The sequence below is a fragment of the Halichoerus grypus genome, chromosome 2, assembly GCF_964656455.1.
Source record: "Halichoerus grypus chromosome 2, mHalGry1.hap1.1, whole genome shotgun sequence".
Classification (NCBI taxonomy): Eukaryota; Metazoa; Chordata; class Mammalia; order Carnivora; family Phocidae; genus Halichoerus; species Halichoerus grypus.
The window spans coordinates 173,739,100-173,760,734 of record NC_135713.1 but is presented as its reverse complement, the minus strand read 5'-3'; the positions used below and the strand labels follow the sequence as shown (position 1 = coordinate 173,760,734).

Here is a 21,635-nt window from a genome sequence, read left to right as displayed (position 1 = left end):
CCCATCCCCGGGGTGGTGTGCAATCATTTGCATTTCTAACAGGGTCCCAGGTAAGGCTGTTGTCACAGGCCTGGGGAACACACTTTGGGAATCACTGTAGTGGAGATGGGCTTTCATGTAGCACCGTCGCTGCGCTTGAGAAGCCAGCGCCTCCCCCGCCCCAGGGGCCCTCTAAGCACGGGGGAAGGGATAGAGCCGGCTCTGCCATTTTGCACTCCCTCCAACAATGTGTAAGACAAGTGCATTTTCTCGGCATCTCCATGGCCCCTACCCTGGGCACTTCTGTTCCTGAGAGGGATGCCAAGGGCTTGATTCTCTGACCGATCCGCTTAGACGCAGCCCCTCCTAAGCTGGATTCTGGGGACACCCGCTTGCTTCATCCTCAGCCCCAAGCCCAGAGGGGCCCAAGGGAAGCTGGGCTCTGTCCAGGTGAGAGAGGTCAGGCAGTGAGCATCTCCGGAGGCCTGGCAGTGGCAGGAGGGGGCCTATGATTGCAGGCTTAATTGTGGCCCCGGGACCTCCGCCCCATTGATCCGGCTCTGCAGGCTTTGCCAGGACTGCCATCCAGAGAGCCCGTTTGCACCTGTGTCAAGGCAAGCTCAGGAAACCCAGTTAGCTAGTTTGGTGTTTTATAATTAGGTCCTTTAAAAGAATTCATAGGTGGTGATAATAAGCCATTTAGAAATCTATTAAGCTTTGGGGGAAATTGAAGGGAAACTTTGTAACCATGTGCACACTTGCTTTCTTTTCCCCCTCTGTGCCTCTTCCTTCTCCCTTTCTCTAGTTCTTCTTTCTGGTTCTTCCTCCCGTCCTCTTTCCCCACCTGCCTCCCCAGAGTTGTTCTGACTCCTCCACGGTGCTAAGTGCTGAGACCTTGTGATTGCCTCTCCAGTCAGGCAGGGACACACACCGATTCCACTAATCCTCCCTGGGCACAGCCATTATCCCAACTGACAGGCGAGGGGACTAGAATGCAGAGAGGTGGGACCGCCCCTCTGAAGCTCCATGCCCTTCAGTGGACAGTCTGGCTCTTGATCCCTCACCAATGTGCACTTTCCTCGGCCTGCATCACCCTGCCCATCCACAGCCCCCGTCCTCCTTGCTCTAGTGCTCCCACTAAACTAGCAGAGCTGTAATTTCACAAATCGCATTCCTGTTTTCCCAGAGAGTTGGCGCCAGGGCTTCAGAGCTAACTTCAGATGGGTTTGTAATGGACAATGGCTTCTAATACGTTTTGCCTCTCTAGCAACTCTTCCCACTTGGATTCCTGCCAAGGTAGTGTGGTGGAAGGAGCAGGTTGAATGCTTCTCTTTCCCTCTCCCTCCTCCTTCTTCTCTCCTTCCTCCTCCCTCCCTCCCTCTCTTCCTTCCATCCTCTTTTCCTTCCTTCCCTGTCCTGGACCTAAGGAGCTAAAGATGAAATCAGCCAGTTTCTAGCTGAGGAGCCTCCATATCCGTATCAGAGATCCTACCTCTGTCCCATCACCCTATGTGTTTCCTTCAAAGCGCTTATCACATGAATATCACATGAAATTCTCTCCAGGATTTGCACACTTCTTCATTTACTTGTTTATTACCTCTCTCTCCCCATCAGAATGCAAGCTCCATTGGGGTGGGGGCAGGGGTGGCAAAGACAGGTCTATATGTATCTGATTCCCTGGGGCTTGCGTTGGTTCCTAGCACAGAGCAGGACCCAATAGTGTTGAACCTGACCTTCTGTTTCCTTATCTATAAAATGGGGATTAAAAATATCTCCTCTACAGGGCAGCGAAGTGCCTGATACACAGCAGGTGACCTGCAGATGTCAGCGCTCACACTCCACCCTCCTACCCCCTTCCGGTAAGCCCAGCAGTGCCCAGAGAACTTCTGGTACTTTAAGAACTTTGATGACTCTTTTTTTTTTTTTTTTTTTTTTTTTATAGTACAAAGAATTTTTCTGTAAAGCAAATGAGCCTTCCTAGATTTATCTACTTTGGAAATTGGGTGTTTTTGTTTGTATTGGGCTTTCTTAAAGTGGGCCAACTGAGTGTGTATAACTATAGAAACGTATACATGTATATATTAGTACCTTGTTACTGTAGTTCATGATTATGCAGATTCTGAGAGAGCAGGCTCAAATTATGCCTCCTTGAAGCATCACCACGACTGCAGATATATAAAGGTCGGATCCGGGGCTGCTACTCCGGAGCATGGCTGGCAGAGGGCTTGCACTCACACAGAGCTGGGGTCCTCCACTTACTAGTTGCATGACCAGTGGGCAAGTTACCGAATCTCTCCAGGACTAACTTTTTTCTTCTGTAAACTGTAGAGGGGGGTAATATTTATATCTATCTTCTAGCATAACAACCCTATTAAATGAGGCCATGAGATCAATCATTTATTGAGTGAAAGCTTATTGAACAACATCTATATATGCCAAGCACTGTTCTGAGCTTTGGTGATTCAGCCATGAGAAAGCCATTCGAGACCCCATGGGGCTTACATTCTAGTGGGAATAATGCATGTGAAGCTCTTGGAACAGGGCTCAGTGAGTGCTGGCCAGGAAGGTGGCTCTGTGTGCGGAGTGGTTCTGTAGTGACATGGCTTGCAGATCTAGGTCCACATCTCCTCCTTCTCTGGGAGAAGAGGTACACGTGGCTGGATACATCTCCCTATAATTGACCTATGGTGGGAGATGGACTCGCTCCTCTCTTTCATAAGGCTGGGATTCTTCGTGTGTGTGTATTTTGGGAATGAGTGGGTGTGGGGGAATGTGTGGCATTCAGTGGACAGGTCTCAATCTCATTTTTCCTTGCCCCCCTTCATGCACAACTCACTGCCCTCTCTCATATGCACACTTCACCTTCCATACTGTAGCTCACCCCGTTCCCTACTCCCAGACCACTTTCTTCCTGACTCTACAAACTCCACCCGGTCCTCCTTCATGAAGTTGTCCCTGCATTGTCAACTGGGAGAAATATCTTCCTTGACTCTCCATCTTCCTCCTTTCCATGGCTTGTGTCCCTTTCCTCCCTAAAGTCCCTTGGCTTGTTTCTGTTCCCTTGGTGGGCTGTGAACTCCTTCAGGGCTAGACCCTATTCTGTTCATCTCCATGTCCTCAGCACCACATTGCTTTACTTGAAATAGATTCTCAACAAACATTTCTTAGGCAATTAAACAAATGTATGGCTCAGCAGATTTATTTAGCATCATCAGACTTTACTCTTTCTGGGGGTGGGAGATCTGAGGCAGGGGCCTTTTGTGGAGCAATAAGAGCCTTTTTTTTTTTTTTGCTTGTGTGCAGAAGCTCCCATGTGTACGCTGCAACCTGCCTCTCTGTGCACTCTTCACATGCATCCACAGAGCCTGGGCAGTTGTTTTGGGTGTGTATGTGGGGGGTGGGGGTATGGTGGCAGCCCAGTGCCCAGTGATGGATGAGGGGGGTGGAGGTGACTTTCCCAGGGGAAGATTAGCGCCTGGCAGCTATGATTTGTCTCATGCCCTCCTGTCCTTTTGCTGGGCCCCACTGCAGAGTCATTCATTACAGAGGCTGCTGTCACAGGGCTGGGGGCAGGGGCTGAGCAATGTGTGTATGTGGGGAGGGGTTGGACCCCTCTCCCAGGGAGACTGTCACGCCAGAGACCAGAGCCCTCTCTGTGGCCATGCGGCAGCCCTCTGAAGTTGTGAAAAAGAGGAACAAGTTGCAATTCACTTTCTCGGTTGTACCCCTGCACCCAGAGGCAACACTGTGTGATGCGGAAGAGGGGTGCTCATTCATTCATTCATTCATTCACTCGGCAAACAATTTCACTAAGTGCCCACCAGACCTTCAGGGAACTCACCATTTCTGGAGAAAGGTGGAAAATGTAAACAGATAGTGTAAGGAGGGTAGCAGTCTGCTGAGACAGGTGTCCTTCTGCCTGGGGGACCTGAGGGCAAGGGAGAAGCCATAGGGGATGGTGGAAAGAACACTGAACTTGGAGGCTGAAAACTTAGGTCTGAGTCTTGGCTCTATTACTTTACTAGTGTTATGGCCTTGGATGAATCACTTCAAACCTGCTATAAAATAGTGTTAATGCTTAAGCCTCAGTGCCTACATCTATAAAATGGGGCCAATGATATGTCTGTCCTCCATCCATAAGGCTGTTTTAAAAGTGAAAATGCTATCAAAGTACTTTTTAAACTGGAAGGTGCTGTATAGATGTGTGAGATCATTGCTTCTTCCATTCTGCTACCAGGATGGTGGTGGGCGTGGGGAGGGGCAGGGGGTAGGTACAGGGCAGCCAGATGAGACTACAAGAAAAAATAACACAATGCCCTCTTGTATTTATACAGCCCTCTACAGTTTACAACACAGTTTTACACTCTTATATTTCTTGATCCTTACAAAAACCTTGCAAGTCAGGTCAAGGCAGGCATTATTAACTCTCATTTTGCAGGGCAGGAAGAAGCTCAAAGAGGATAAACGGCTTGCCCAAGGTCACTCAATTAGTAAGTGGAATCTGGTTCTTTCTGATACTCAGGCCTCTGTGCTCTTTCCCTGTTTCTACACACCAGAGTTTCTCCTCTTTGGTAACAATCTCCATTCATCTCTGCTCCATTCCGGGTGGCATTATCCCCACCCTGTAAGACCCTCCTTCCACGAACGGATGCAGCATCTTCCCCATTCCTTACACCTCCGTTGTGCCAACTCATGACCACTTTTGGATACAGTGGTGCCAGGGAATGGGGGATGAACAAAGAGGGATCTGTAGGTTTGAGAGTGTTAGAGGGAGAGAAGAGGGCAAGCTGAGATTTTCCAAAATCCCTCATCCAAATCTGGCATGCCAACTGCTACATTTGTATGGTAAGGGGAGAAGGAGAGCACTGAGGAGAGAAGACAGAAGGAAAGGAAAGGAAAGGAAAGGAAAGAAGGAAGAAAGAAAGAAAGAAAGAAAGAAAGAAAGAAAGAAAGGGAGAGGGAAATGGAAGTTGGGTTGGAGAGCATGAAGAGGGACTAAGGGGAGGGAGAAAATACAAGAGAATGGGGAATAAGACAGAAAGGAATCTGGGAGACATGAGGAAGGAAGGGGAGAAAGGGGGAAGGACTGAGGCCTGAGAGGCTGGGAGGGCGTTGGGGGAGGGCCAGCTCCGCTCTGGCAAGAGGTGGGAGATTGAAGGCTGAATCACAGCAGGCTGTGGAGGAGAGGAATAAGTCATAAACGCTGCGGGAGCAAAGGTCAAATATAGACTGATGGCTCCATTGTTTCCCAGCCTGTGAGGAGGACCCTGTTGGGGGTTGCTAGGATGCTTAACCCTTCCCTGCCCAGCTTTTTGATGGTGAGGCTGGCATGGGGATGCAGAGTGAGAAAAGCACCTATGTGTCAGGGGTGAGGATTGGGGGGCTGGAATTAGGGTTGGACAAAGACCCCACAGGTTTGGGACTCAATCTTGGGGGAAGAGACTCAAGGGTCCTCTCCACTTCAATTCATAGGAGGTAAATAAAAACATACCAGTTCTCTTTTTCTACTAGTGATAGTTCTCTTTTGCACCCCCGTGGGGGCAGCTTTTCTAGGGGAGAAGGAAATTACTGGAAAATGGCTCTTGAGTAACACCTAGGAACAATAACAACAATGATAATAAATAGTATTAACATTACAAAATAAGTATTTACTCTATTATATCATAAAAACAAAATTACTATCACTTAGTATTTATCATGAGCCCATTAATATGTTGTTATATGTGCAGTGTTTATGGTTTCCACTAACTTTAACAAACATAATATGATTTAAATCTGTGTGATTGGCATTATCAGTACTGTTTGCCACTGAAGAAACTGATGCTTGGACTTAACCAAATTATGCCAGTTACCAGCTTTTCAAATCCTAATCCTCGATCTTTCCACCACTCCACAACTTTCCTTGGGCAGTATCACATCCACTATAGAGAGGAAGAAAGAGGAATTTTGAGGAAATATTTGGTTATGAAATGTCTCTTGCCAGTTGGGAAAGCCAAATGTAATTTAATTGGTTAGAGATGGGGGAGAAAGGTTATGTCCGTCTGTGGGACAGGACTTCAGCACCACGGACAGGTCCACGACTTGGATGCCCTGACACCTCTCGTCAGTTTTGCATCACCCCCACCTTCTTCCAGGGAGGGGTCTATCACCAGACCCCTTGGGCCCTCCCCAGGGAAGAGCTGGGGGGCTGGATGTCGACTCCTCAAGCGCTGTAACCACCCCCTGACCCCCCCACTCCTGCACCAAAGATGTATAGACTGACAAAGGACTTAATGCTGTGAATACATAAAGCGGCCGAGGCTTGGGCGGTGGAGGGTGACAGCTGCCCTTTAATGCTTGGCTTTTTAAAGATCATGGTAGAGTTCAGAAAGTATAGTCATGAGGTTTAATGATTTAATGGGGACGACTGGGGAGCAAAAATAGTTACTGCGCCCTGGGGAAAAGTGACTCCTCATACATATTACTTTAGCCTAATGGCCTATAACGCCCTCCCCCCGTGCCCGCGGGGGGAGTCACGCTACATAGCCGCTGTAATACCGAATGGTCTGATTAAATGCATATTAAACAATACTAAATTGGGGGAAAAAAAGGCAAAGGCAGTGCTAAATGTATTTATTCCTTTCTGTGGGGGGAAGATATCATCCCTCTGGTGTTGGGTGGAAGAGGTCCTCCTTCCTAACCTGCTTCTTAAAAGATGTGGTGGCCCCAGTGGGATCCTGAGGGAGGTGGGAATCTCGGTTCTCTGGGAGGAGCTTATGGAGGGAGACACCTCCAAAAATTGGGGGAGATATTAGGCATCAAGGGTCTGGAATGCCAGGAGTAAGAAGGGTGAGCCCGACCCACTGTCCCAAGAGACCTCATGTGGTTCCCAGCTTGGAGACTTGTCCACGAAATGTGGTTTGATTCTAACCAGTCATTTTTGAGTGGCTGCTTTTTTGTAGGTTCTGGGAGTACTCTGGGATTCTTGGGTCCACTGGGATGGTCTCTTTACCCGTAAACCATTTCCCCACAACCTTCCAACCAAGATCACCAGTTTCTAAGATCTCTGATTAGGCTACAATGAGAATGCACCTTCAGTTCTCCAATACACCTGGGTTCTATAGACCATGAATATGCATTAGAATCACTTGGGGAGGTTTTTAAAATGCCAGTGTCTTGGGGTTATATCTCAAGAGATTCTGATTCATTTGGCCCTGATGCAGCCCAAGTGTTGGTGTTGTATAAAAGCTATCCAGGTGATTCCTGGCCGACCCACTGGCATGAAGAACATGGACTTCAGAGCCAAGCTACTTTGATTTAAATCCTGAACCTATTTATGACCAGTGTAACTTTGGTCAAGCTAATCCCTATGTCCTTCAATTTTCTCACCTATGAAATGGGGATATAACAGTACTGACTTCATAAGGTTAATGTAAGGATTAAATAAGTTAATACATGTTAAAGTACTTAGAACAGCGTCTGGCATATAGTAATTGCTATGTAAGTGATAGCGATTGTTGATTTAGCATTTTAAATGTGCCTCCCTTGAGGCCTCTATCATAGACTGCAATTCATTAAGTTGTTTGTGTATTTATATATACTATTCAAGTTCCTTAAGGATGGATTCTAGGGTCTGTACCTCAGGGATTTTTTTTCCTCTTACGTCCTGAATGGCTCAGGTCCTGTTTGGGACCCAGGTAAGTTCAGATATTGTCTTCCCCAAAGAGAAGAAAAACTTTGAAGCTTGGATGAGGATGGGGTAAGAAGGACAGGAATGTAGTTATGTAGAAACCCAATTGCAGACAAGATTTCAGGATGAAGGCTCTGCCTGTCTTCATGGAATATTTGAAACACTTGAGAGTACCTAAGTAGATGGTGATGGCTCCTACATTAAAAAAAAAAAAAAAAAAAAAAAAAAAAACCACTGGTGAGTGAGTATTAAATAGAGCTCTACTTCTGGCTTCTTGGTGGTAATACAGGGTTGGAGGGTACATGAGTGTACATTCATCTTTTTACTTGCCTATAGGCTAACTTTGTTGAGGTGTAATATTATCTCCAACCAGGCTGCTGGTTTGCCTAGCCACTGACTGGGATGCAGTGGGATGGGCCCAGAAACCATCCAAGGCATGGGCTACAGTCCCCAGTGCTCTTCACCTGCTCCTGGCAAGCACCTGCCCTTGTGTCTTGGGAAGAATGAGGTAGGAGTATGGATGGCAGGGAAGACACCATCTTCTCAGACTAGCTTCTGTAGCTTTGGATGTGTGATATACAGGACTCTCTTTGAGTGGCCTTTCCAATCTCATCACTAATAATGACCCTTTCTAAGCCTTTTGTCCTGGACAGCAGAGCACTGTCCCTCATTCATGTTACCCTTAGATACCTCCCATCTTGGTTCATCCTGTTCTTTTCACCTGAATTATTTCATGTCCAAATTCTGTGCACCCTGCAAAGCCTAGGTTGAATACCATCACCTCTAGCAAGTGTCCTCTAATGGAATGGGCTTTCTCTGTCTTAACCACTTTACAGCTTTTATATTTCCCTCTCTTATTGTCCTTATTACAAACTGCATTGTACCACAGTTACCAGGGCTCCTCCTGGCTCAACCCCTGTACTCTATGCTTCTGGAGGGCATGGGGCCTTGTCTAACCAATCTGTGTGTACCCCACTCTGTAAAATCTAATGCAGGATTTATCTCAGAATTGGCATGTATTGTTGAACAGATGTATGGAGAGTTGAGTGAATGAGTGAGTGTTCTTTCCTATCAAACCTCATATTAAGTAAGAATGCATGAGTAAGCTTTCCTAGACCTGGTCAGAAAGGCTTGAAAAGGGTGGAAAACATCCTACTGGGGGAGTGAGTGTCAGAAAGCCCTCCGCTCCAACCCTAGACCATCCCTTTGGGGGAGGGAAGAGGAAAGGAAAACTGATTGATTCCTCCTTCCTATTCCACAGACACTCCTCCACACACTCACACATTGTCACACACAGAGACCTCACTACTTGCCTTCTTACCTCTTTCCTCCCTCAACTGCATTTTAAATAAATGCCCATTAAAAAAAAAAAATCCTCCTCTTCCCATCACTACATGAGCCAGACCCTCCCACCCCCAGGTCCCTGACGCTCTTAGATTTTCCTGCTGCCACGTTCCACCCTGAGCCATGTCTTCTAGTATTTTGCTTTCAAATTGTGTCTCCTGCCATTTGTGCCACATTTAAAATGCTAACAGTACAGAATGTCATTTACAGAACCGGGGCGTTTGCTCCGGAAAATTAATTTGACTTATTCCTTCTGCCTGTTCCTATCTCCAGGCCAATATTATGCTACTCATTCTACAAGAGTAATACTTAATGAATAGGACTATTAATAATGTCAAGGTCCGCGGGGGCCTGGCGGCTAACGGATAGGCGTAGACGGAAGGAACCCATCACCTGACTCCTGGTTTAATGTCCCATGAAAATATCAGGCACTGCAGTGTAATTATGGAGCAGGGAGAGGCGAGTGGATGACGACCCAGAGTTTCTTAAATATTTTTCAAATTAGTTGATGCTTTTCCTTTTGGGGAGGAGGATGCTTATCCTCCCCCCCATTTTTAGTTCTGGTGTAGAAGAGGAGGTGGACCTGTTTTTATTAAATACACATAAACACAGAGAGAGAAAACAATGTAAAATACAGAGATGCTAATAGCTGCTCTCACCCCGACATGTTGAGACACTATTGGGTATGAGAGGGAGAAGGAGGGCTTAGGTTTTCATTTAGGGGAAAAACAAAAAAGAAAAGTGGAATCAGAAAATCTGATTTACAAAGAGTACCCCAGTGACCCTCCTTTCCTCCATTCACCTCCCCATTTCCCAGTACATGCAGAATCACAGAGCTAACAGGGGCTTCTAGAGAGAATGTGAGCCCCCTGGTTACCTGCAGGCCTAGACCCTCCCTCCCACCCACCCCCCCACCCCGCACTGGCCACAGTCCTGAATACTCAAGGAGAGGGAAGAATGTCCCTTGTTGTACCACTTCTTCTTTGCTTGAAGCCTGATTTCTTTCAAGTCCTGAGATTATGGCCCTGAGTTGGTCCACATGGATGCTTTTATAGGAATGGATCAGCAAGATTGGGCAGGAGTGTGGGGGAGGGGAGGGGGGAGGCCAGGACTGAGAGTGAGGGACTTGGGGTGTCAGTCTTATCTCATGTGCAGAGAGGGGATAAGAATATCTGTCATGCAGGATGGTGGTGAGGCCATGAGATAATGGGTACGAAGGGCCTGGGGCTGTGGCTGGCACATGAAGGGGGCTGATAATGTTAGTTTCTTTTGTCCAGGTCACAGATGGTGCAGTCAAGCTCAGCCAGGCAGGAACCAAGCACCTCTCCTTGGTGCAGGGGTGAATAAAGGATACACACCTCTTGCCCTGAGGAAGATTGATAAGTGGGAGCTTCCAGTGTAGTGGGGGAACCTCTGCCCTTGAGGGGTCCCCATATCTTATGAAGAAGTAATAGTCCCTACCCTGGTGGCCCCTAATCTTGTGGGAGACTCAACCTCTGATCTGAGAGGCTTCAGGTTTGTTGGCAGAACCCCTGTTCTTGAGGGGCTGCCAAGGAATCGTAGTGGAGGAAAGAATCATAGTGCCTATTGTTGGGGGGGCAGTCTTATGAGAGAGTTCCAGCTTCTGGTACTAGGGTAATAGAGAAACCCAGCTTCTGATTAAGGTGGAGGGCTTCTAACCTGGTCAGAGAAGCTGAGCTCCTACCCTTGAGGAAACCCTAGTCTGACAGAGGAGACACAGCCTCTGGGTGTGGGTTCCCAGTTTGCTGGTGGGGGCAAGTCTCACTCCAGGGGAGCTCTAAATCTGGTGAGAGATGTCTAATCCTGGCATAGTAAAATCCCAGTCTAATGCTGGAGACAAAGTATGTCTTGGAGAGATTTTAGTCTGATGAGAGTAACAGCCCAAAGAAGGCACCTCTGATGGGAGTACCAGAGACCATCCTCATGGAGCTCCCGGACTACTGGGGGGCACAGACCTCTTGGCCTCAGGGGGTGCCAGTATGATCAAGAAGAGGCTTTTTCCTGCAGGGACAGATCTCCCAGTCTTATTGAAGAGACATAAAACCCACTCTGGGACTGCTTTACCCTGACAGGGATGGTAGGGCGAGTAAAGGCAGGCAAACTGCAGAAATTCCAAAGAAAGAGAGGCACACACCTTTCAGCTTAGTTGGGGAGAAATCAACCCAAGCCCATCAACATGGCAGATACCCTGGGATGCTGGGCCTGGCCGGCTGGCCCCTTTCCTCCAGGCCTGGAGCTCTCCCTATTCAGCACCACGGCTAGCGGCCACGCTGCGGGCGTGCCCCACAATTCCACTCTCGCGCTGGCCAGGCTTCGTGGCTGGCCCGTCTGCGTCTGCGTCTGCGTGTCTCTCCATCCACAGGGACCCCGGGTTTGAGGGCAGGCGGCGAGGGTGAGTGAGAGGCGATGGGGCGCCTCCCTCGCGCGTCTCTCCGTGAGTATCTGTCTCCCCCATGCGTCCACAGCTCCTTACAGAGGTGTCGGGAGTGCGTGTCAGCATCTCCTTCCTCTGCAGCTGGGCCAGCTTTTGATCCTGTGAAGAGGAGGGGGACATTTTCCCCATCTCCTCTCCCACTCCAGGGTTGGGAAAAGGGTCAAGGCTTCCTTTTGGGGTCAACAGGAGCAGGACAGTTTTCTCTGAAGGCCTAGGTGTGTGTGGGAGTGGTGTTGCTTTGAAGGGGTCCTCTTACTATTCACGTCTTCTTGGGACACTGGACGGCTGACTAGGAGGGGAATTGCCTCCTTCTAAGGTCTGCTTGCCCTGCTCACAGGGTGGATGTCAAGCCTGGGTCTGCCTCTGGTCTCAAATGCTCCCCTCCCCCCAATCAGGAATTGTGGGGGGAGAGTCTTAAGAGAATCTTGGGCAGGAACACTTGGCTTCTGGGAGGGACCCTGAGGGGCTCATCCTGTGCCAACTTAAGATCAGTTACTCTGTGCCCAGCCCTTCCTCCTCATTTTCTCTCCACTACATGGCCCTTACCATCTTCCACAAAAGACATGTTCATGGCCCCTGCTCCTTTCTGCACCTGAACCTTGGACCAGGTGGTCCAACCAGACCCCTATTATTATTACTTCTCATCCCCCAGCCTCTCAGAGGAAAGGTAAAGGTTGAAGGACCTGGACACAGAGAGACACCCCTTCTCCACTCCTGCCTCCATCCTCATAAAAGGCAAATATAGAATCAGCAAAAAGGGAGAAAAAAAGCCAAAAAAAAGTAATAAAGTAATCCAATTAATAATTATTCTGATGGACTCATCAGAATTCACAGCTCAGCCAAGGAAAGGGTAGAAGAAGGGGGTCAGGGAGGACAAACGTGGGGGGCACCTTCTTGTCCCTCACCCTCAGGTGAGAGTAAAAGAGCCTCCTGCCAAGTTCTCGTTTTCTCGCTTGCTCCTTTTTTTTTTTTTTTTTGTATTTTTTTTTATGGGGCATCCTGAGTGTAAAAAATATGACTTGCCTTTATGGTGCTCCAACAGGAATGAAGCTATAAAATTATGAACAGTTTTTATGACGGCTATTCGGGGGATGCTTTTATATTGATGGTATACAGCCTGAATCTGTCTTTTTGCATCCCACCCCCCCCTTCCCTGGGTGGGGAGGGGAAGTCTGTGTAACTATTTTTCATGCATTTAATATATTAATTATCCAGTAAATGCTCCCCAGGCTGTGCTCGGGACATTGGAGAGTGACAGGTTCTCAGTGAGCCTCCAAAGGCAGCGCATCAGCCTGCAGTGTATTATGTCGGCGAGGTCAGGGTGGGGTTAATGTAACTTTTTATTTGCTGATTTTTCATAGGCGGGAGCAAAGCTGGGATGGAGGGAGGCAGGGAGAGGGAGGGAGAGGGGAAGGAGGGGAGGGAGGAGAAGGTGCCAGGAGAGCAGAGATAATGGTGAGGCAGATCTCTCCACCCCCAATTCACCTCTGTCAATGCCAGGAGGCTTGATTAGGTAGGAAAGGAGCTGTGGCCTCTCCTGGCTGGCTCTGTCTCCCAACGACACACATCCCTGGTGACACTTCTGAGCGCCCCCTCTCTGCATCTTGCACACTAGGATGTGTGTGGGCTCAGTTTCACCACTTGACTCCTCCCCACCCTCTGAAACCAAAACCCAGGATCTGGGGCCTGGAAAAACCCAAAAGGTTACATGGGGAGTGCCTGGCTGACTTGCATTTGCAGCTCTCAGATGGGTATGTGTATACAGACACTCGCACGCACCATGTGGACTTGCACACACATGCAGGCTGCCTTGGTCCTGTGGCACGCATCGTCCCTCATGGTCTCACACATCCAATTCTCATGAAGAGCCCTTGCCCATTCACAAAGCACAGCTTCTGTCCATTAAATAAGGGCATCAAGAAATGGGTCCCACTGGCCACGGCTTCTCATCTCTGTCATGACCTCAACTGCCTCATGTCTAGAGTTTGACCCTGTCCACCCTGCAAGACAGAAAAACCACCAGACAATCAGATAGCACGTCACTGCCAGGGTGAGGGGCGGTCCACGATGCCAAGTGCCAAGGTTCTCCTTGAGCCTGTGTGTGTTCTGGGTCTTGAGAGGGTGAAGGTTGCTGCTTAGACCAAACGGAGACCTCTCTGTCCCTGGCCTCCTGCCCCTGCCCCTCCATCTGCCAGCCCCAAGAGGGCAGCACAGCTGGGTCTTCTCTGCTTTTACTAGTCTGTGATCCCCAGTGCCTGACTCCTGGTCTCCCAACCTTCGGAGCCTCTATTTTTGCTTTTGTGTATTTTTTCTATAAAAATGTTTAATCACTCAGGTATAGATATTGATTCGATATTATTGTTTTATTGGTATAGATACTTCTGTGTGTCAACGCAGCACAAGGGCTCCTCCTCTTGAACTAGGAGCCCAGATGTTGGGGTTCGGGGCCTCAGCTCTGCTTAGGTGTATTGTCTGATGCCCACTTTTCCCTTCACCAAAGAAGGCAGCAAGGGTAAATACCTCTGAGGCCTCGCAGAGGCCTATCCATCCTTGCCCATGGTAGCACCGAGACCTGTGTGTATGTGTGTGTGTGTGTGTGTGTGTGTGTGTGTGTGTGTGTATGAATGAGTGAGCCCTATCCCTTTCCAAAGGGAGAAGTTAAGAGTTTGAGTCCTAGAAACATAGATCTGAGTTCAGGTCCTTGCTCTGCCACTTCCTGCTGTGTGGTCTGGGGAGTTTCTTCATTGCTTTCAGACCTGTTTTCCCGTATGGTTATTGGGGGTAATTATATTGGGAATGAAACCTTATAGGAATGTTGTAAAGAATAAAGAAGTTAATACCTGTAAGGTGCTTAGCTCTGTGCTTGGTAGGGACCCTATTGCTATCATCGTGATTATCATTTAGATTCTCCTCAGTCCTACCTACCCATGTTTTCCACATCCCAACCTCTGTGAGGCACCTGCCCCTCCACAGGTTTGCAAATTCTGCATTCCAAGTGGCTATTTCCCCTTAGGCACTTGGTCTGAGTTGTGGCATATTGTGAATAGGTATGTGGCGATGTCTAGTTACGGTCCAAACATCCAAGCAGGCTTAGCACGCATTTGCCTTTGTCATTTTATCAAGCCAGCCCAGGGAGCAGCATGGAAAGAGCTACCATCATGGGCACCTAGTGAGCACTGAGGGTGTCACGTGCATTACCTGCTTTATTTTTCCCAAGGACCAGATGAGGTGTCTAATATCATTCAGCCATCTCACTGTGAGGAGCCTGAGGATCAGGGACATTCAGTCAATGACATGCCAGCCAGAGGTCACCCAGGTGGTGAGAACCAGGGTCAGGATTCAAGGCCACCCTACTCCAAAGCTCAAGTTCTTCCCATTCCCTCAGGCTGCCTCTCACTCTGTTTTTAAAATGATACGTCAAATGAAAGCAGCCATAACAGTCTGGCAACTACATGTGCCTACTATCTGGCCAGCACTGGTGAGGGGCTCACAGGAATGAGATGTTGCGGCCCCGGTGGAGTCTGGAGGACTTGGGGGAGATAAGACATTTAGTAATCCAGGTAGTTGGGGTGCCCTGGCTATTACAGTGCTACTAATAGCACCGTCAGAAACAACCCAGAATAGTTTGTGCTTACTCTGTGTCGGGCACTTTTCCCAGAACATTATCCCATATAAGCTCATTTTATCCTTGTGACCTCACAAGATAGGTACTGTTATTACCTACTGGTCTGTAGATGAAGAAACTGAGGGGCAGAGAAGTAAAGGCACGGAGACCTTGCCCAACTAGCACATCGAAGGTTCTGGAACTGACCCTAGAGGTGAAGCTCTTTTTTTTTTTTTTTTAATAGGTTTTTTTTTTTTTTTTTCAATTCTTTACATTAGGTTTATTTTTTTTTTAATTTTTTTATTGTTATGTTAATCCCCATACATTACATCATTAGTTTTAGATATAGTGTTCCATGATTCATTGTTTGTGCATAACACCCAGTGCTCCATGCAGAATGTGCCCTCCTCAATACCCATCACCAGGCTAACCCATCCTCCCAACCCCCTCCCCTCTAGAACCCTCAGTTTGTTTTTCAGAGTCCATTGTCTCTCATGGTTCTTCTCCCCCTCCGATTTCCCCCCCTTCATTCTTCCCCTCCTGCTACATTCTTCTTCTTCTTTTTTTCTTTCTTAACATATATTGCATTATTTGTTTCAGAGGTACAGATCTGAGATTCAACAGTCTTGCACAATTCACAGCGCTTATAGAGGTGAAGCTCTTAAGCGTGTAACCTGTTGTGTGTCAGAGACCTGCATTTTCATGGCTCCCTCACCAGTTTGGGATCCTTATTCCCATTTAAGTGTATATAAATTTTTGGCCCTTGATTTTTTTTTATCTGGGTGCACGTATTTAATGAAGGTATTTTAAGTGCTGTGTTTCTGATCATAATGGTTCTAAGAATGCTAGTTAACATTTGAGGACCTCCTATATGCCAGGCACTGTGTCTAGGGCTTTAGCTACATGACCTCATTTAGTTTTCTCAACAACCTCGGGAGGTGGGTACTATGATTATCCTCATTTTACAGATGGGGACACTGAGGTTTTGAGGAAGTTAAGCAATTTGCCCAAAGTTACACAATAGGTGGTGGAGCCAGAATTTAAGCCCAGGCGGTCTGTCTCCAGAGCTTGAGTTATTAATCCAAAGCTCTTAATAACGAGAGAGAAGCTTGTGGAGTCAAAGGGATAAGTCAGCCCCCTGTTGCCTCCCTCCATCCCATCACACACTCCCCCACTCCCTCTCTCCTCCTCAAAGAGCTATGAGGTAGGATTTTCCCAGAACCATATATATACGTACGGATTTTTTTCCCCATGAATGTGATCATTTTTTGTACTATTCTATAGCTTGCTTTCCCCCCCTCATTTGATATCGATGTATGTAGATCCATTTTATTCTTTTAACTTCTGCCCAATATTACACAAATGGATTCACCCAAATTCTCCCATTGATGGACATGTAGGTTGTTTCCAATTTTTAAATATAGAATGCAATTGGCAGTGCTTCTCTGAGAATTCTAATACAGGCCTTTTATGTCCATGTGCTCGATACTAGAAGTGGAACTGCTGAATGGAACAGAATGTGCCTTTAAAATGTTTATAGCGGTTGCCAAACTGTCCTCCAAAAAGGCTGTATGCTCCCCATCCCAAGCAGGAGAGGACTCCCATTACCTTATATCCTTGCCATTAATGGCTATTATACATCTTTATTTTTTTATTTTTGCTTAGTTGATATATAAAAAAAATCTGTTGTTTTAATTTCCTTGATTACTACTGAGATTGGGAAACTTTGTATTTATTTGCTATTTTTTCTATCTTCTTTGCATCTTTACTTTTTACATCTTATCTCTGCATATGCTTTGCCCATTTTTTTGATTGGGTTGGGGACTTAAAGTTGTGGGTTTTTTAAAAAAGATTTTATTTATCCATTTATTTTAGAGACAGAGAGTGTGTGAGCTGGGGGAGAAGCAGAGGGAGAGGGACAAGTAGACTCCACGCTGAGCGTAGAGTCCCATGTGGAGCTCTATTTCACGACCCCGAGATCATGACCTGAGCCGAAATCAAGGGTCCCACACTCAACCGACTGAGCCACCCAGCCACCCCTAAAGTTTTTTGTTACATTATTTTTCTGAGTATAAAAGTAACACATTCTAAATGAAGCACATTGGAAACAGACAATCATAAAGAAAAACTAGACATCACACATCATCTCACCACCCTGAGAAATCACTTGGCAACATATTGATGCATTTTTGCCCCCCTTTGTTTTCCTATGCAAATATATGTGCCTCCTACCCCCACTCTTTGCATAGCACAGTATATACAGTCTTATACTCTTTTTCCTACCTGACATTATAAAGGGCACATTTCTCTGTGTTATTAAATATTTTAAGCACAATTTTTATGTTTGCTGGTATTGATCAAATTGACATGTCAAAATTTATTGAACCGTTATTCTAATTGCTATATAGGTTGCTTCCAGTTCTTCACTATTATAAATAATGCTACAGTGAACATCTTTGTACATAAATCTCTGTCCACAGCTCTGATTATTTCCTTAGGATAGATTCCTTGAAGTGGAATTACTGGGTCAAAGGGTATAAATTTTTAAAGATTTTTGATCCATATTGCCAAATTGCTTTCTAGAAGGGTTATATCGATTTACATCCCCCTTGCCATGTAGGAGACATTCCTTTAAGTGCACACTTTATAATTAAAAAACAAACTTTTCAATTGGGAGGTAATTGTATCTCATTATTGTCTTAATCATCATAGGTTCTTGCGGTGACGTTAAACATATTTTCTATACCTCTCAGCCATTTGTATTCAGCCATGAATTGGCCGTCCATGTGCTTTGCCCACTTTCTACTGGACTCTTTATCTTCATTATTTATTTATTTATTTAAATATTTTATTTATTTGAGAGAGAGAGAGAATGAGCAGGGGGAGCGGCAGAGGGAGAGGGAGAAGCAGGCTCCCTGCTGAGCAGGGAGCCTGACAGGGGGCTCGATCCCAGGACCCGAGGATCATGACCTACACAGAATGCAGATGCTTAACTGACTGAGCCACCCAAGAGCACCTCTCCATTTTTTAGAGAAAGTCTGCTGTTCGTGTAAACGAAATTACTGGAGCCCAGCCACGCCCATTTATATACTATCCTCTGTTGCTACTTTTGTACTACAAGGGCAGAGTCTGATAGTTGCAACGAGACCACATGGCCCACAAAGGCTAAAATATTTACTATCTGGTTTTAAGGAAATATTTCACAGAAAATGCTGACTCCTGATCTACAGCAGCATTGTATGCCATATTTAGTCATAGCCACATTTTAAAAAGAAACCGGTGAAACTGATTTCGAGTATATTTTACTTAACTCAATATAACCAAGACATTCAACATAAAAATGATTAATGAGATATTTTACATTTTTTCTACTGTCTTTGGAATCTGTCATGTATTTTGCACTTAGAACACATCTCAATGCAGACCTGCCGAATTTCGAGTGTTGAGCAGCTACCTGTGACTAGTAGCTCACTATATGGGACAGCAGAGCTTGAGAGCCCCAGTGTCTTTCCATTTGTGAAACAGAAGCAATGCTAATATCACTCATTTCACAGGGTTGTTGCAAGACTTGAATGAAATGTATGTGCGCGCAGTTTGTGAGGCACTGCACACACATGATGGGTGATGATTATAATCATGGGCTGGGGGGATCCAGGGATGATTTGTCTTACTTGCCGAAGGATGGGTAGGAATTTGATAGGCAGTGAAGGTGGTTGTTGCCGAGGATAGTTCAGATGATTGATCCCCCCGCACCCCCCACCCTCCCGTTTTTGTTTCTTCCCTTCACTGGCTCAGTGTCTCCTGAATAGTATCTGGGCCCCGAGAGGGCAACAGTTATGCTCACTCAGTCCAGGAGAGATTAGTCCATTCATTTCTTATTAATTCCTTAAATCCCCCATCATTTCCTGTAGGCTCTGCCCAGAGCCACCAGAGCGATCTGCCTCTGAATCACCCTGCTTGGTACCCAAGCAGAATTAAAATTTGGCTTTTTAAAATTTACTACTTCATTCATTCATCAGACATTTATTGAATACCTACTGCCTACCAGCTTCCGAGGTGGGAGCTCTTATTTCATAAAGGATTTTCTCAAGAGATACATTTGCAAGCAAAGTTATTGAAATGAACATGGAAAAACAATGAAGAGGTAAATGTGTTTAGGTATAGAGCCGATATAACATGAAATCATGCTCTGAGCTTCTTGGCAACCAGGGCAAAAAGGGAAATATATTGGATTACATCATTTCCAATCTGGGAGGTTGGAATTCTGGAGAAAACAATTGGCTGAGCCAATTTTGTCAGGGAGAAAAAAAGTATGCCACTGTTTTTCGAGAGAAACAAACTGTTCCGTGGTACTACATTCAGACAGGCAGGCATCACCCGAGGCACCACGCAGGGACTTGGAGCAACGTAATGAACAAAGCCTTCCCTTGCAGATTTACAGCAGGTGCAGCCCTGATCTTCATGTGGCTATTTCTTGTATCTGCCCTCAATAAAAGCCGAGGGCACAATGTGAAAGCTCAGACTCAATGAAGGCGATCCTGCAAGAGGCTGACCTAATGTGGTCCAGGTTTGTGGTTTTCTAGGGATTTAGCTGGAAGAAGGAAAGGGTTAGAAAGCCCACTGGAGCATATGCCCCGGCTGTCTGTCAAATCCAGTCCATCCTATTCTTTTCCTGGGGTGGATCCTCATCATTTCCTGCCCCCTCCCTGGTCTGGCTCCAGACTCTCCTCCACCTGGCAGCCTGTGATCTTTTTAATACACAGACCCCAGCATCACCCCCATACTCCACAGGCTTAAAATCCATCAATGACCCAAGCGTGGCACTTGGGGTGAATTTGTTTGCTCTCAGCTTGGAATTTTTAATTTTTGTTTGAATTCTTTATAACGAGTGTGGATAATGCTCGCAAAAGCAACAGGAAAAAAAAAAATCTGAATCAAGATGCCCGGATGCGACAAGATTCTAATAGTTAATTCTGGGTGGTGGGACAATGGCTGTTTTCTTTGTTCTCTATAATTAAGTATATTTTTAAAGTAAAGAAAAAATGATGAATGCTTCCTTGCTGCTTTCACGTTGTCTGGCACCCATGTCTCTTTTGAGCTTTCACATAGAAACTACATTTATTAGGCACCTACTGTGTGCTAAGCACTGTGCTAGGCACTTTAGAAAAATACAAATATTACTGCATTTACCAGGTGTTGGGTCCATTTCATGGATGAAGAAACTATAGTTACAGCTACAGAACTTTTGTGGTGTCACAGGTGGGAGCGACAAAGTGTGATAGAACCCCGGGCAGCGTGAAGCCAGAGTCTGAGTTTTCCTTTACATCACCTTTCTTTCTTTACCCTAACATAGTACTTGGCATATTCTAGGTATTTGATAAATGTCTATTATGAGATAAAGGTACTTCCTAAATATCATTTCTATGGTAGGATATTTTTTAAATGTTTATTGATTTTTTTTTTCTCCCCTCATAACCACCCTTCCCTCCACCCCTCAGGACCATTGCCTCCACGGAGGGCTGGGGCAGGGCAGAGAGTGGAAATCATGAGGCTTTGGCCTTTGGTCTTCAAAGCCTCAAGCCCTCAAGGGAATGGACAGCATTTCCTGGTTGAGAGTTTAGGTTTTGCTTTACCTCAGAACATGAGGCCCGAGGCCAGGCAGAACCCTGAGAGTTAAAAGCGCTTGGCTGAGAGGCAGGTCCAGGAAGTTGGCATCTAGATGGCTTCCTGGAGAATCCCGTGCCCAGATAAAAGGAGTGGAATCACTCATATGCCTTCCATCAGAGCCTGGAAGAGCACAGAACTAAAGGTGCTACTTGGACAAGAAAGAGTGTCCTCTTCGGGGGTGTCTGGGTGGACAACACCACAGTGGATTGGGTGGCACCCACTCGGCCTCAGCACTACAGAAGGGCCCTGGGACTCGGAAGTAAGTCTAGGATGGGGGCAAGAGCTGGAGAAAACCCAGAAATGCCTGAGACTGAAGTTTTTTTCCACTGCCCGTGGAATGAGGACTCAGGATGGAAGTTAAATTTCATTAAAGAAAAATAAAATTTTATCTTACACTTTATTTTTTTTTTTAATAAACTCTATGCCACACATGGGGCTTGAACTCATGACCCCAAGATTAAGAGTTGCATGCTCTACTGACTGAGCCAGTCAGGCACCCCACTTAAAAAAGTTTTTTTAAAGATATATTTATTTTAGAGACAGAGAAAGCACATGCACATGAGAGCAAGGGGGAGGGGCAGAGGGAGAGGGAGAGAGAATCCTCAAGCAGACTCCCCGCTGAGCACAGAACCTGAGGTGGGGCTCGATCTGAGATCATGACCTGATCCAAAATCAAGAGTCAGCCACTTAGCCGACTGAGCCACCCAGGTGCCCCCAGGCACCCCGTTTTTATCTTACACTTTAGGCTGAGTCTTGGGACTGAGATATTTACTGACTGCTCTCAGCTGGGTATCTGCACGGGGCTGGAGAAATATATTCCAAGTGTGTATTATGCTCTGAGCATGCAGAAGGAAGCCTGAAGTTTCAAATCACCCACTGAGGGTGGGGAGGTTCTCAGGTTTTAGAACCCGGAAGAG

At 46.5% G+C, this 21,635-nt stretch overlaps 1 long non-coding RNA gene across 1 annotated transcript in view; it reads left to right on the top strand.

Annotated features, from left to right (window-relative positions):
• The window catches only part of LOC118543635 (uncharacterized), a 55,410-nt gene that overhangs the window by 13,400 nt on the left and 20,375 nt on the right, over positions 1-21,635 (top strand). Inside the window, exon 5 of the long non-coding RNA XR_004921181.2 lies at positions 1,763-1,838. This is a non-coding gene — a long non-coding RNA (uncharacterized LOC118543635). The remainder of the gene's footprint in view (positions 1-1,762; positions 1,839-21,635) is intronic.